Source organism: Osmia bicornis, chromosome 5 (genome assembly GCF_907164935.1).
Source record: "Osmia bicornis bicornis chromosome 5, iOsmBic2.1, whole genome shotgun sequence".
NCBI lineage: Eukaryota > Metazoa > Arthropoda > Insecta > Hymenoptera > Megachilidae > Osmia > Osmia bicornis.
The window spans coordinates 7,655,250-7,669,103 of record NC_060220.1 but is presented as its reverse complement, the minus strand read 5'-3'; the positions used below and the strand labels follow the sequence as shown (position 1 = coordinate 7,669,103).

At 33.0% G+C, this 13,854-nt stretch overlaps 1 protein-coding gene across 1 annotated transcript in view; it reads left to right on the top strand.

The window, feature by feature from the left end:
* The window catches only part of LOC114880109, a 39,490-nt gene that overhangs the window by 3,108 nt on the left and 22,528 nt on the right, over positions 1-13,854 (top strand). The gene's annotated exons all lie outside the window — the stretch shown is intronic.

Here is a 13,854-nt window from a genome sequence, read left to right as displayed (position 1 = left end):
GAAGAATAATTACGCGGTAGTAATCGCCTATGACCCGGTAGCCTACGATTTCTTTTAACAATCTGCTGCTTGTGTATGTCCCATTGGCGTAATTTGCACACAAACGAACAAGCAGACTCGAATTAAGAAACATAATTGTTTCGTTCGTGAAATCGCCTGTTTGACGTTGATTTATCGTGATTCCTTCTTTGAAACGCCGCTACTCATTGACCACGGCGGATATTAGCGGTGAAAAATCGCCTTAGAGACATCTAATGAACTTTCGTTGTAACGAATTCTATGTTCTTCTGCTAATTGAAGCGTGCCGAATTTGACTAATTTGTAGGAAAAGCATTCGGTATTAAAATGTATGCACTTTATTAATTTCTCTAATTACTGATAATACGAAAAAACGTTTTGCTGTTATTATTCATATTTTATTATGCATTTCAAATGAGTATTGGCGCTTTAAATTTTGGATTTTTATTTTACCAAACTAATAAAAAATAGGAATTTGAAAATTTTTCTTTCTAATTCAATTTTCGCACTGTTTCCTTATAATAAAATTTCGTCCGGAGAGTCGGCGACGCACGGTACTTATTGTTAGGCACCGTTAATACCCTTTTATTTATCAATCTAATTACAATTACAATCCTTATGAATAGATCCAGATGAATTATAGGTACATTTTCCAATATTTGTCAATATTGAAACTTTCTCCCAATCGCGTCACTAATTCAAGAGTAATCGTTTATCTTCATTTATCTTCAAGTTCAACGCGTTTCGTGAAAGCAAGATACGTATCACTCCCTTTATACAATAAAGAACACAAGCAGTGTATTATGCGTATGTTCACTGATAAGATTAGGATTTTATTCTTGTTAACTCAATGATTTCTTCCTGTAGTTTTTCTTTCGCGGATACAATTTTTTATTAGTAGATTTGATGGATTTTTGAGTGATATTACATGTTCCTAGAAAATGATCATTACTAGTCACGCTCCTGAGTAATTTGCAGTTCAAGCGTGACCAAATTTGAATTACATTTTCAACACGGTTAAATCGTAATTTTAGTCGCAATTAAAATTTAAACGATAAAACTCGTTAAAGGCGGTTTCAGAAATATTATCTCCGGTTAAATTACATGTTCCGTTTAGATATTTCGGACATCGCACCCTCTTTTTCATTCATACTTATCGTACACTTTATGACTATTACAGTTGTATGAACCGACTGTGTATCTTATCTGTTACCTTCTGTTAGTCTGTGGAATTTTTTGCCAATTCTTTGTGCACCTAGATCTGTCACCAAGGATTGAACCAGTATCATTGCTATATTTATACGAAAGAGTTATTTTTTATTCTCATAATAAATATTTCAATTTTTCTTATTTATCAGCGTTAGAAGTATTCAATTATTATAACTCTTGGACGACGGACCATGAAGAGAGCCCCTGTTTTAATTTAATTTCATATTATTTTTATTTTTTAAATTTCACATTGTTTCTTTAATAATGATTCTTCCAATATGAAACTCTTTCGTATAAAAATTATACATTTAACTTTGGGCTAATATTTGGGTCGGATTGACCCAGGCTCCGCTGTTCAAACGTTAATTAAATGTTTAAAAATATGCGTGTCAAATTATTGCCTCACCTTTTGAGATTAGCTCGTTGAGGCCCAAGCAGTAAAATAATGCCACTTTTATATATAAGATTTTTTATTTTTTTGCAAAATTATAGAAAATTTTATTTATTATAGTTGATACAGTATAAAAAGGTTACTATATTAAACTATAAATGTAATAAATTGTCACGAGAAGAATGCAAATGAAACGTTGCATAAACGTAACATTGGCTGTTAATGGGTTACTGTTGCGTTGCAACGAAGCGATATGAAACGAAGAAGTGCTCGTAATCCAAGTAATACCAAGTACCTGCTATTCGCACCTTAAGCCTCGCGTTCGGTGTGAATTTCTCCTAGGTATTAAGTTGCGATAGCGGTAGATTAGAGAGAGTGTATGTGGTGAGTTTGTTATCGTGGCGTGCGTAACAAAAGGTCTGTGAAGGCTTGCAACTGTAATGCACTCCGCTAAGGCCTTTGTTGCGTGCATCGTGATAACAGAGTCCCTTTATCAAAGGAATTGGCGTTGCTTTAATCTGCCGACAACTCTACGCAAATTAATTTGTTGCAATCGTACCAAATGCATTGCGACTGCATTTCGTAGCGTTGCATCAACGGTTGCATTCTTTTATCATTTTAAAAACTACTTTCACTTACATTAAGCTTTCTGAAACACGTATTGAAATATTCAACGTTGAAATTTTCCTTTCACTTGTAGAATTATTATTAATACACATAATCCTTTGTGTACGTACAACCCTTGCTACTTGAATACTTGGTATTACGTAATGTCTTGTAGAAAATCTCAGGACGTTTTTACAAATGCAATGGCTTTATTTAAATACATTAAATTGAAAAGAATAACCATAGAAAATTAAATTTTAATGTTTAATTGCAGTATTAATTTAGAATTTGACTGAAGAATATCTGTATTTTTCGTTTAATTAACCTTCCTTTTGTTTTATAAAATTATTTATAATCTCAAATATTTGTAAAATATAAAAATTTCATAATATATAAGAAAGTAATATTATTTTTTGAATATCATGAAGCGGGTCATGTGTTCCGATACATTGTTGCCCGGTTAATAGGTCGTAAAATTTCGATTATGACGTTGTACTGATCCATGGTAGTCTAATCGGTTTTGCATACATAATTGACAAGAAATTCGCGCTACCGCGGCCTTTCAAAAGCGTTTTTGATCTCGATGGTGGCGGGAATCCAGGATATAAATATGATTCACGCTCCGTCGAGGGTTAGGCGCGTGTTAACATTTTCATGCGAATACACACGGGTCGTCGCTTACCATTCCCCTAATAAAGTGAATCAAACGGTCGATGCATCACGCGGAGGGAGAGAAAAGGAAATAAGAAATATGTAATATCTTTTCCTTTTGCATCGGGGACGCAACGAATCTTTGCCCCTTTGCAGGGCAAGCCGCCGCTAGCCTTCGGGCAAAAACCGGCTGCAGAGAACAATGCGAATATATTACAGTATTCGATGCTAAAACAAAGACCGAACGCAACCCTTTTCTTTCTCTTTTACGATGCTTACATCGGGCTGCGACACACCGAACCACCCGTGGTTAACCGACTTTCTTCCACGAAAAATTCATCTTTTTCCTTGTCTGAACACTCTTTGTCTGAACCCTCGCGCGACGGACCACGGAGAGAGACTTACAGTTAAATCATAGCAAACGCGGAGAAAGATTATTCGTTATTATTTCTTGGATCACTTTCGTTTCCTTCGATCTCTGACAACCTTGCAGGATACCGTAGAAATTTCGTGGTGAAAAATCAAGACATCAATCGCTTTATAAAAGAGAACGGCCCGAACAGTTTTTTTCCTTTTTCCCATAAGGATTCGTTACCTCGTAGCTGGTACACGGTGAGAGTTTTGCACGATGTAAACCTATACCGTGTAACCACCCTCTCTTATGCTTCAAAGACGCAAAAGCTTCGTTATTATCTTTTCAAAAATTACATTCAAATACTTTTTTACGTTGAGTATTCTAATAGTATGCGAGGGGTAATTTAATATTGTTTGGTAATCGCGTATGTTCTCTCTTAAATTTTTAAAGATACTTGCAATTAAATTAGACTTTCCCAGGGAAAATGGCGATTTAGGATTAAAAGTAATTGAGAAAAAAATATAGGTTTTAATTATTAAATATTATAAAATTGATTCACCTACTCGTTGCATTTGCAAAAAAATATAAAATTTTCCAAATATAATACTATTCAAATGATTTATTTATTTGTTTCTTGTTTTAATTGATTAGTAATATCACCCTCCATAAATCACGCTGTATAACGAGTCAGGATGAAATTAGGGATGATTGAAAATTGAGAGTGGTTTTTTAGACAGTGTATAGAAGGGTTACGAGTTAGAATCGTGCGACGATTAAAGACAGTTCTTCTGAGGAAAAGAAGGAAGGAGGAACTTGTGTAATTAGCAACGGCTAGCGAGGGCCGTTGAATAGCTGTATAAGCCAACAGTTGGTGCGGGTAATTTCCTGTCGTAAGGAAGCTTCCTTTTCCTTCCTTTCTTAAACCGGTAACACGGTTTGATCTGTCCCCACCGGATTTCGCCTTTTCCTTTGATCGTTTGATCGACATAGATACAACTAAAAAAAGAGAAGTAACAACTTCCTATTTAGTTGTAACAGTAAAAGTTTTATCCTAAATTAAATTTCTATAACAAATAATTCATTCAATTTTATTGGTTTAAAATGAATTTTATTATTCAAAAAAATAAACATTCCTTGTGTTACAAAACAATTTTATTTGTTTTATAACAAACTCTTTTCCATGGTTCATTTAACGTCTCCACTTTCCTTTTCATCTTTTCAAAAAATTTCGGCATAGATGATTGGCAATTTGTCAATAGTGTAAGAACGAACGTAAATAGCAAAGGGAGAAAATGTTTTTCAGAATTCTTCTCGTGGTGTGCAGCGGTGCTGCTGCACTATCACGTGCACGCATATTGACCCAGTGGTACGAAGCACCTGGCCAGGTGTATGCCTCGCTTCTCAGTGCTTCATGAAGCGTAAAGTACTCTGGTAACGGTTGGCAGCGAGACCTCTTTTTATATACGGTGTCCCATTTTCTTCTGCCCGTACAATTATTTCCCGAATAATAATCATAATAATGAAAAAATAATTGTGGGCACAAACCTTGTGTAGGTGGAGGCGTCTTAAAGATTTCACGATAACTTTTATTTTCTTAAATAATATTGTATTTTTTTTACATGGATTATTATTAATTCTTCAGAAGATTCTATGTAAAAAAGGATTTAAATAATATTTAATATTTAAAAATTAGCAATTTTTTAAATATTTTAAATTCAGAATTGAAACATTTTATACAGAAATTTGAAATATGTCACAAATTGTGAATTTTTTAAATATCGTACCCTAACGTTTTTTTATGGAAAATATTTATTTTAAAAAAATTGTATAGATAAAACTATGATAAGATGTCCTCGTTGAGATAGAAAAATTTTTTATTTCAAATATTATTTTCAAATACTAAGTAATTCGATTAAAATAGGACACTCGGTATATAGAAAGAGAGAAAATAGAAATCGTGAATGAACTCGGTGCGGTTTGCACGGGAAATAGTTTCCTTCTATCTTGAGACGTTGGTGGTTTCCAGTAATTAATGAAAATTCTTGAGAGCACCGTTTAATATCGTCTGGGATAACGTTTCATTCCAATTAGAAACGCAAATGCGTCATCGTTTGTACCATAATTGTCGCGGTGCTAATTAAAGTTTATCATCGTCGCGTGATCTTATGAATCAGTTCAATCAGACGTTTCTAAGCGATAATGATACGAAGGGTCTTCGATAAAATGTATACACACAAAGTGTTATTTTCATGCAAATTAATAGAGAAATTTTAGTTTAATTTATTTAAAAATCAAAATAGTAATCATTTATAAAGTTTAGGGGTGTGTATGCGCCCAAAAAATTCAGGTAATTAATTAAGTACCTAATTTTAGAATATCTAATTAATTACAATATTGTAATTTTAATTTTTAAATGCAAAAGATTCTTACATTTACAATTATTTTGTTTTTGTGAGTTTTAATAATTAATAACGTTACTATAATTTTACAAATTGCCTCGACAACAGTAGGTGCTTCGTTAAGAAACAAATTTTTAAAAATAAAACATAGAATACGTAAATAACGTTAATTTCAGAGAAATGAATTCGTGAAAAATTGTCGCGTCTGGATGGCTGCAAATAACGAAGCGAAGCGATACAAAGAAATAATTATGCATTCATGAAATTCAAGAAGGATGCACATTTGTAAGCGAGACGTAAGCACCATCCGACAAACCACGTCGTCCAATGAAACTTCTATCGTTTACAAAAAGGATAAGTAACGTTAAACGGTTAAAAGGATTTCGCGGAATTCACAAGGTATCCCTTAAGTACATATCAGAGGAAGTTTACTACGTATATTGAACATTTGATAACCGAAGCCTCCCGAGTAGCGATATAATGATGTTACAAAGTTTATGGAGTATCGTTGGCTTTACACGCTTATGCAATTTGCTCAAACTGAAACAATTGAACATACAGTAACAACCAAAAGTTTTGATACAGGAAACATGTTAAAAAATAGGAAATTGAAAAAATAAAATGTCAAAAACTATTTTAAAATTAGCAAAACTGAATTTGGAAGTTATAGACGTGTAATATTATTAACCCATAGAGGACGGAATTGAAATTTTCAAACATAATTTTTTCGACAATGTTTTTTTTTTAATACGAAAAGAATACATTGATCGTGTATTATCTCCGGGCGTATGCGACGAAATGATCGAGATACAGTAATGAATTATGAAAGAAAATTGTAAGACGTCAAATCATGGACAACCGATTTCGTTAAAGCTTCCAATTAAAGGTTAATGAATAAAAGGGTACGTCGAATAAATCGCAGTCACGAACGATAGAATCGAAAGTATCGATCGATATCGGCATTGTGATCTCGCTCTCTGTCCTTTATATTGGCTTTCTTCTTTGTTCTTTCGTGTGGCGCTTCACGTACATACATTCCCTTTCAAAAGTCACGGGACACCTACTCAAATTTCATAAAAACTAAAAAGATAATTCTATATAAAAATAAAAAAATAAAATAAAATAAAAATAACATGTGGTATTTTTTAAAATTAAACTATAAAGTTTTGTTTATAAAATACCGCTATCTGTGATAATTTTTTGAAAAAGGAAAGAAAGAATTTTATTTTACATTTCCCGCGCTCATAATTTAAAATGTTTAAACAGTATCAAAAAGCAAAGCATGAATTTTTTCATTCGTCCGCTGAAAACAAGTCTATGAAGTTTCTGAAAACTTTCAGTACACGTGTACATATGTAAAGCGTGATCACTTTAGTGTCCCGTGACTTATGGGCAGGAGTGTACATAGACGCAGGATGTGGAGGATCGAGCAGAAAACGTTAAGGGCTGATCCAGGGCTGTGCGCGTAAGGGCACACAGGGCTGTTGTGTCGGGCCGTTGGTATGCGTGTAACGAGGAGCAGCAGCGAGCTCTGGTCCCACGATTCTTGGAGCGAGCGCCGCGCAAAAAGATCAGGAATGCCTCGATACCTCGATAAACGCATTAAATCGTACGGGGAGCCATCGACTACGCGCTTGTTTCGTACCTACCCCTTTGTTCCTTCTCCACGTGAATTTCCGTTTAAGGAGATTGCTCTTAAAAAGAATCTGTTTTTGAAAAATTTTGAGTAACGTTGAAGCTACGTAAAGGCCATCTAATTACTTTTTCTATCTGTTAGGGTACAAAGTTCCATAAGTAATTTTCAAGGTCATACATGTTCTTTTATTACACTGTTTAAGGATATAAAATTATCGTGAAATAACACTTGTTATCTAAAAATTAGAACATGTCATGTTTTGTGCCATTTTTCAAATTTGTGCCATTTACAAAAGCGCGGGAAAATATTCAAGTTTAAAATATGTGTTGAATATTAATAAGAAATATGTAATAATATAATATCTATGGAAATGTAATGTTCATTTTGGGTCGTACAGACCCATGGAGGAATAGCAGGGTTATACCGATGCCAAGGGCAAAGTAACGTGTTATCGGTTTCACGTTTGCGAGTTGCAATCCGTTACAACCCGTAATTATAGTGCACCGACCTCTTTTGTGGTTTCGGCTTTCCGAGAACAAATTTCGGAAAAAAAAAGCACGTCTGGACCTCGATAAACGCAGTAAATTGCACGGGGAGGTAGAAACGGTTGATTGCTTTCAGCCTCTTCCTCATAAATTCGTGTGGTAAACAGTTTATAAAGAGGATGCTCTAAAGGAATATATAAAAATTTTCAGATTAACTAATAACTGCTCTATTAAATAATATATATAAAAGAATGATAATAGATTTTTCGTGGTATTCCTAATTTTACTTCGAAAATATGAATTAATTTTATGATTGCACGATATTATGTAATACATTTATTTTTAATGTATTTTATAAAAAATACATTTTTCATTTGTTATAATACCTATGGAAATATAATTTTTGTTTTGAGTTATATAGACTGCAAAAAGGTGGAAACATGAAGAACAAGTAAGAGAGAAATAAATTTAACAAGAAAGGTAGTAGTTTAATGCAATAAAGTTGTTAGTGAAACGATTGAAAGTGTAGGAAATTCATGAGCCTGTAGTTGGGTCGCAGCAATCGTGTAGCACCAGAGCGACAGATGTCTCGATGTCTACAGAGTAATCACGTCGAAAAAATATTACAAGTCGCACCTGCCGTCGATATACAGGGTGTCCTATCTAACTTTATCATCGATTTAAAAATGCTTGTTAAAATCGAAGTAGACAGTTGAGATCCTTCCTTTGTCAGTATTCCTGTTAAGCATTTTCCTAACCATTTTTCTTGGGACTAAATCTTGTATTTCGGGTTTTTCCCCATTCCAAGGGTCTGCTAGTTGAATGGCGTGGTTGTAGACACGCTGGTCAAGATTTTCCATTGCATTGAATTGCACGAACCTAAGAAACCCAAGAAAAAAATATTTTTTTATTTTCATAGTAAATTTTAATTAACAAGAAATTCACAAAAGTAAATTTATTTATTATTTTCGTCTCTTTTATTCGTATTTTTGCATACCAAATGTTTTACAATTCATTGTTAATGTGGTTTAGTATAAAAACGTAATAAGAATGACAACAAATGATTCGCTTCCGTTTCCAACGGTCTTGGACTTCTTCGTTTCCTCCCTTGTGGTTTTACACGCCACGTTACCCGCCTCTTTCTTTAGAATACCACGGAACGATGAACACCTTTCCTTTCCCCGATATCTTTTTAACGGATAAAGGTTAACGTGTCAACGTTCCAGATGTCTCGTACCATCTTCCGCCCTTAAATGATGCCCGATATCAATAACTAACTTTGTGAAATTATTTAAGAATCTTCTGAAGAAATAACATGTAAAGTTACGGTCCTCCGTTCGAGGGTTGAACGTTACGGTACACAGCGACCGACCCTCTACTTTAATACTTATAATGCTAAATAAATAACGAAACAAAAGAAGAATTGTGACCATAAAAGGCCCACTAAAATTTGTATACTCAATTTTGAGTAATAATAGGTTAATTATGTTGGTAATAAATATTAGGTATAGAGATTAATTCGGTGCTTTTTCTTTATTTTAATTAAAGATTCATTTTTTTTAAATTATAGTAATTGCAATTATTAATATAATTATTATCGTTATCATATTTTCGTGCCATTTCGAGTAATGCTAAATGCACTGAATTAATTTCTACACCTAATACTTTACTATTTTCTATATCACTTTCTTTTTCGAAAGAGTTAATATTTTCAAAAACATCTTAAGCTTGTAAACAATAAACGACAGAAAGAAGTAAAATTTATTCTGAATATGGTCTGTCATTCGTTTCTAGACGTTTTGGTAGAACTAGCACCTGCGTATTCTTCGACAGTTAGAAACCTATGCAGACCTTATAGAGTTGCTACCTGCATATCCTTGCAGATTAGGGGGGTAAGAGAGGATATACTTCTTTCACACGTACAGGCAGATACATACCTGCGCACATTTCGAAGACGGAACTACGTTTTACTTATTAGAATGTCCCTTACAAAGGAAGGACCCTACTGTCCAATTTCGATTTCAACCGGCTTTTATAATATGACAAAGTACAGGTTCTTAATGATATACAAGGTGTCTCTGTTAAAATGATATACATGGTTTCGTTATTTCGCAACTATTGATAATGTAATAAAATTTAAGGTAAAATGGGAACAATATTTTTAAAATTAACAATATGAATTAAAGTTCAATTAATTATTGGAACACAACAGCAATACTGTTGAAAAATTAAAAATCTTATGTTTATGATTATTAAACGATTTTTATAGAAATTTTATCAAGCCAATTATTAAAATTTAATATTAATAATCATTCGTTATTTTTAATAATTTCAGTTCTAATTTGCTTTGTTCTTTCATAGTTAGTTTATTCAATTTTATTTAAAACTGATGATATTTTGCAAAGGTAATGAAAGGTGCTGCGTAAAATACGACAGTACATTTTATTACGTTAACAGTGTACTGGGAGGATAGTTGCGCAATGTTAACTTTCACCAGTGGCAGTTCCTTTTTTTTTTTCAAAATTGACAGGAAGTAATTGTTACTTTGAATTTATAAATGTTTGGAAAGTAAGAAAGTACAGCTAATTAATAAGTAAACATACTGAGTGTCCCAAATTTATTCCGACGAGTATGGCATAAATTACTATGAAAGAAGGGCATTGCACCGAAAATCAGTTGTACTAGTTCTTCTTCACCTAAAATTTTAAAAACATGTATTTTTATAGTTAATTAGATTAACGATTGGGATTGAGACGTTTAATATTTATTTAAAAAAGTATAATGCAATTATTCTTTATAATAAATTTGAAAATTAATACATTTATAAATAAACAATTTAATCTTTTATTCGTAGAAGGTATAATGAGGGGATTTTGATTAGTAACCGTTAGAAATTCTATCCGGTTAGAATGTGTGAAGACATTAGTATTTATGTACACATTGACACCTAACGTACATTGTTATGAATATCAGTCAGGAGAAAGAATTTGGGAATATCCAACTTGCTGTCTATTCGATTTGTACGGAAACTTCGTCTTTTAAGAACGTATATACGTAATTTGAAAGAATTTTAAAATAATTATAATCTGTTTCGTAATCTTTTAAATACAATTAACAAATTAATTGAACATGAAAAAAAAAAGATAGTTTAAAGGTGAATTTTTTCAAAAAAGAAATACAGTGATTAAAACGTATGACACTGGTTTCGGAATTGTACTGAAATTAAAAATATAGTATATTAATTATGTAACCGGAGAGTAGAGCGACAAGGGAGAGAACGTCCCAACGAGGGACGCAGGTCTGGCTCAGGGGTCGACAGCTTCCGGCCGAGATACGAATTGAGTCTCTACTCTAATCTTCGAGGATGTTATCTCACGTAGTAACAGACAGAGATCGCGTATATTACCGCTGAAACCCTTTAACCCTTTCTGTGAACATACAGCATTAACTGCGACATCGCAGGATAACTCGACGTAAAGTAACACACGTGAATTTATTACGCTATTCTGCAAACATCCTTTCGTAAAACTTTCCTTGCGACACTGAGACTAAACATTTCTGGGATGATCTCGTAGGAATTACACTTTTCTCGTTCTTTTAATTAATTTTAGCTCACATGACGAATAAAATATTATTTGCAATTAATGTAAATTAGTATAATCTTTTGGGTAATTAATTAAATGGTAAAATAATTTGGATCATTTTAATTTGGAAAGTTAATGTTAATTTGAATTATTTATTTTTAATGAGTCATAAGTTGTTTTCTTAGATTTCTTTGATTTCTAACTTGATAATACATTACTAAAGCTATCCTTTAGAAAAAGATCTTATCTTTAGGATATCTTTCAAAAAACAGAGATTTCAATGCGTGAAACGTAGAAGTTCTTTCGAAAAGTCCGTTCTCGTAAGTTTTTGTTGGTTATTCCTGGTAAAAGAATTCAAGAGAGGTTAGGAGAAAAAGATAAAGGGACTTTTTTCTGATATTCGGATACAATTTGAGTAAATCTGTTCAGAGCACCGTGCTATGAAAAATTTATTTTTGAACGTAAATAAAATTTGTTTTATCATAAAAATCAGCAATGGCACATTTAATGATTTATTAAAATTTTACTTGAAATTTTACTGATTTTTAACGCGGGTCAAATAGAGTTAGAACTGCAATGGAAAATTTCAGGGATGAAAAACATAGTTGCATCCGATTCAGGTTTTCGGCTTTTTCCTATAGCATCCTTTCTACGATCCCTTGGCATTGATTATTCTTGACCAACATTTAAGAGAAACCAAGGGGGGAGATGGAAAATCCGTAACGGTGCTAGAAAGAAAGAGAAAAATGCAGGGCTGCAATAGTTTAGGGTAGAGAAAGGGCGGGGCGAAGAAAAGATAGGGACGCAGGAATGTACAACAGCTGCCCCTATATCCCCGTGGGTTTGCTTTTCAAACCCCGACCGTACCTTCTGACGAAAGATAGTAATCCAATATGTTGTCAGGGATTCAGAAAGGAAACTGCAGCTGCAACTTATTTCACAATATTTTATGCAGATAATTATTGAATATTTTTCACCTAATAAATGTTTACAGAAAATGATTGATACACCAATAAATAATATTTATTTATACAGTTATTCTGATAATTGCATAATATACAGGGTGTCAATTAGACCATGCTACAATTATAAAACATTACAATATAGAACAAAAATCGCATTAATCCAAATTAATTGGTATCGAATACAGCGTCATGTGGTAGGTGTGTAGGCTCCGGAAGTGGAGAGTTATCTTCAATTTTTTAACCCTTGAACAGTGGCGCCTAGGTCAATCGTGATCCAAACTTACCATCCGTATACTATTAGAAGAATAATTTTTAAAGGAACACTATAAAATTTAGAAAATGAAAAATTAAATTAAAATTAGGGCTCTCTCCATGGTCCGCCCTCCGAGGGTTAAATTTTAACTGGATATTTCTTTACATAGGTTTGTTCTTTGAAATGTTTTACATGAAAAAGTATTAGTTTTAAGTTCAAAAGTGAAATCTGCAAATATCTAACGGGTGATTTTAAAATTTCTCTGGCGTCTCCACCTACAAGGTAGTCGTGCAGGTCAAAAGACTTTCCCTTTCAAAGAAAACATTTTCCCTTCGGTTCAGGAACAACTTTAGTGGGTCATTTTATAAGAATCACTCCGTATATTACGAAAACTTTAAACGTATTTCTTTTCTCTGGCTGTAATTTTACATAATTATTATTATTAATGCTCTCTATAATTATGCAAAGTATTGATAGATAATAAATTGTGTTTCCCTTGTTGAAACGTAGCTGGTGGTAAGAAAAGCACAACAGGAGTCGAGGAAGATTTTAGAGAAGAGTGGCGGGGAAAAAAGTTGAAAAGGAGAAACCTCCCCTGCTTAGAATGATAAAACCTCGTTGGTACAGCGGCAGCTGTGCTTCGGGAACAGTTTTGTCCTCGTTTCCTTTCTCGCTTCTCCTTTGCAAAGCCAGCGATCCGCTTTTGACACGACGCGCTCTTATCTAAAACCCCAGACTAATCCATTTTGTTAATCTATTTGACTTGAATAACGATGACAAGTACTGAACGTATATCTTACGATGGCATAAAATCATTACCATTGCCTATAAATTTAGGCAATTAATTTTTTAAGAGATTCTATCATATTAATTTTATATTAACTTTATCTGAAATAATTTTTTATTTATTAATTTTCTGAACAAAGTTCTTACAAAAAATATATTGTATTTAAAATATATAATCGAACAGAACTGTTTTATTTATTTATTTTATTTGAAATATCAGAACGATATTAAATTGCATCCGTAGGTCGGTCATTGCTTTTACCAGTTCGATCAATTTTACTGGGCATCGACGTCACTGACCATATGATTGCTGAGTCATATAGCCCTGGAAACCCTTTGGATCCTAAATCAGTCGAGAATCTTGGTTCTTGTTTTACTTTTTAATCGTTCTAAGCTGAAAGATTTAAAAGTACACAATGTGGAACTTAACTGTTTCCATCAGTTGAAACGTTTTACAATCTAGAAAGATAAAAAAAATCATTTATACAGAATTGTTTTGACCCATAAGTGTTCTTT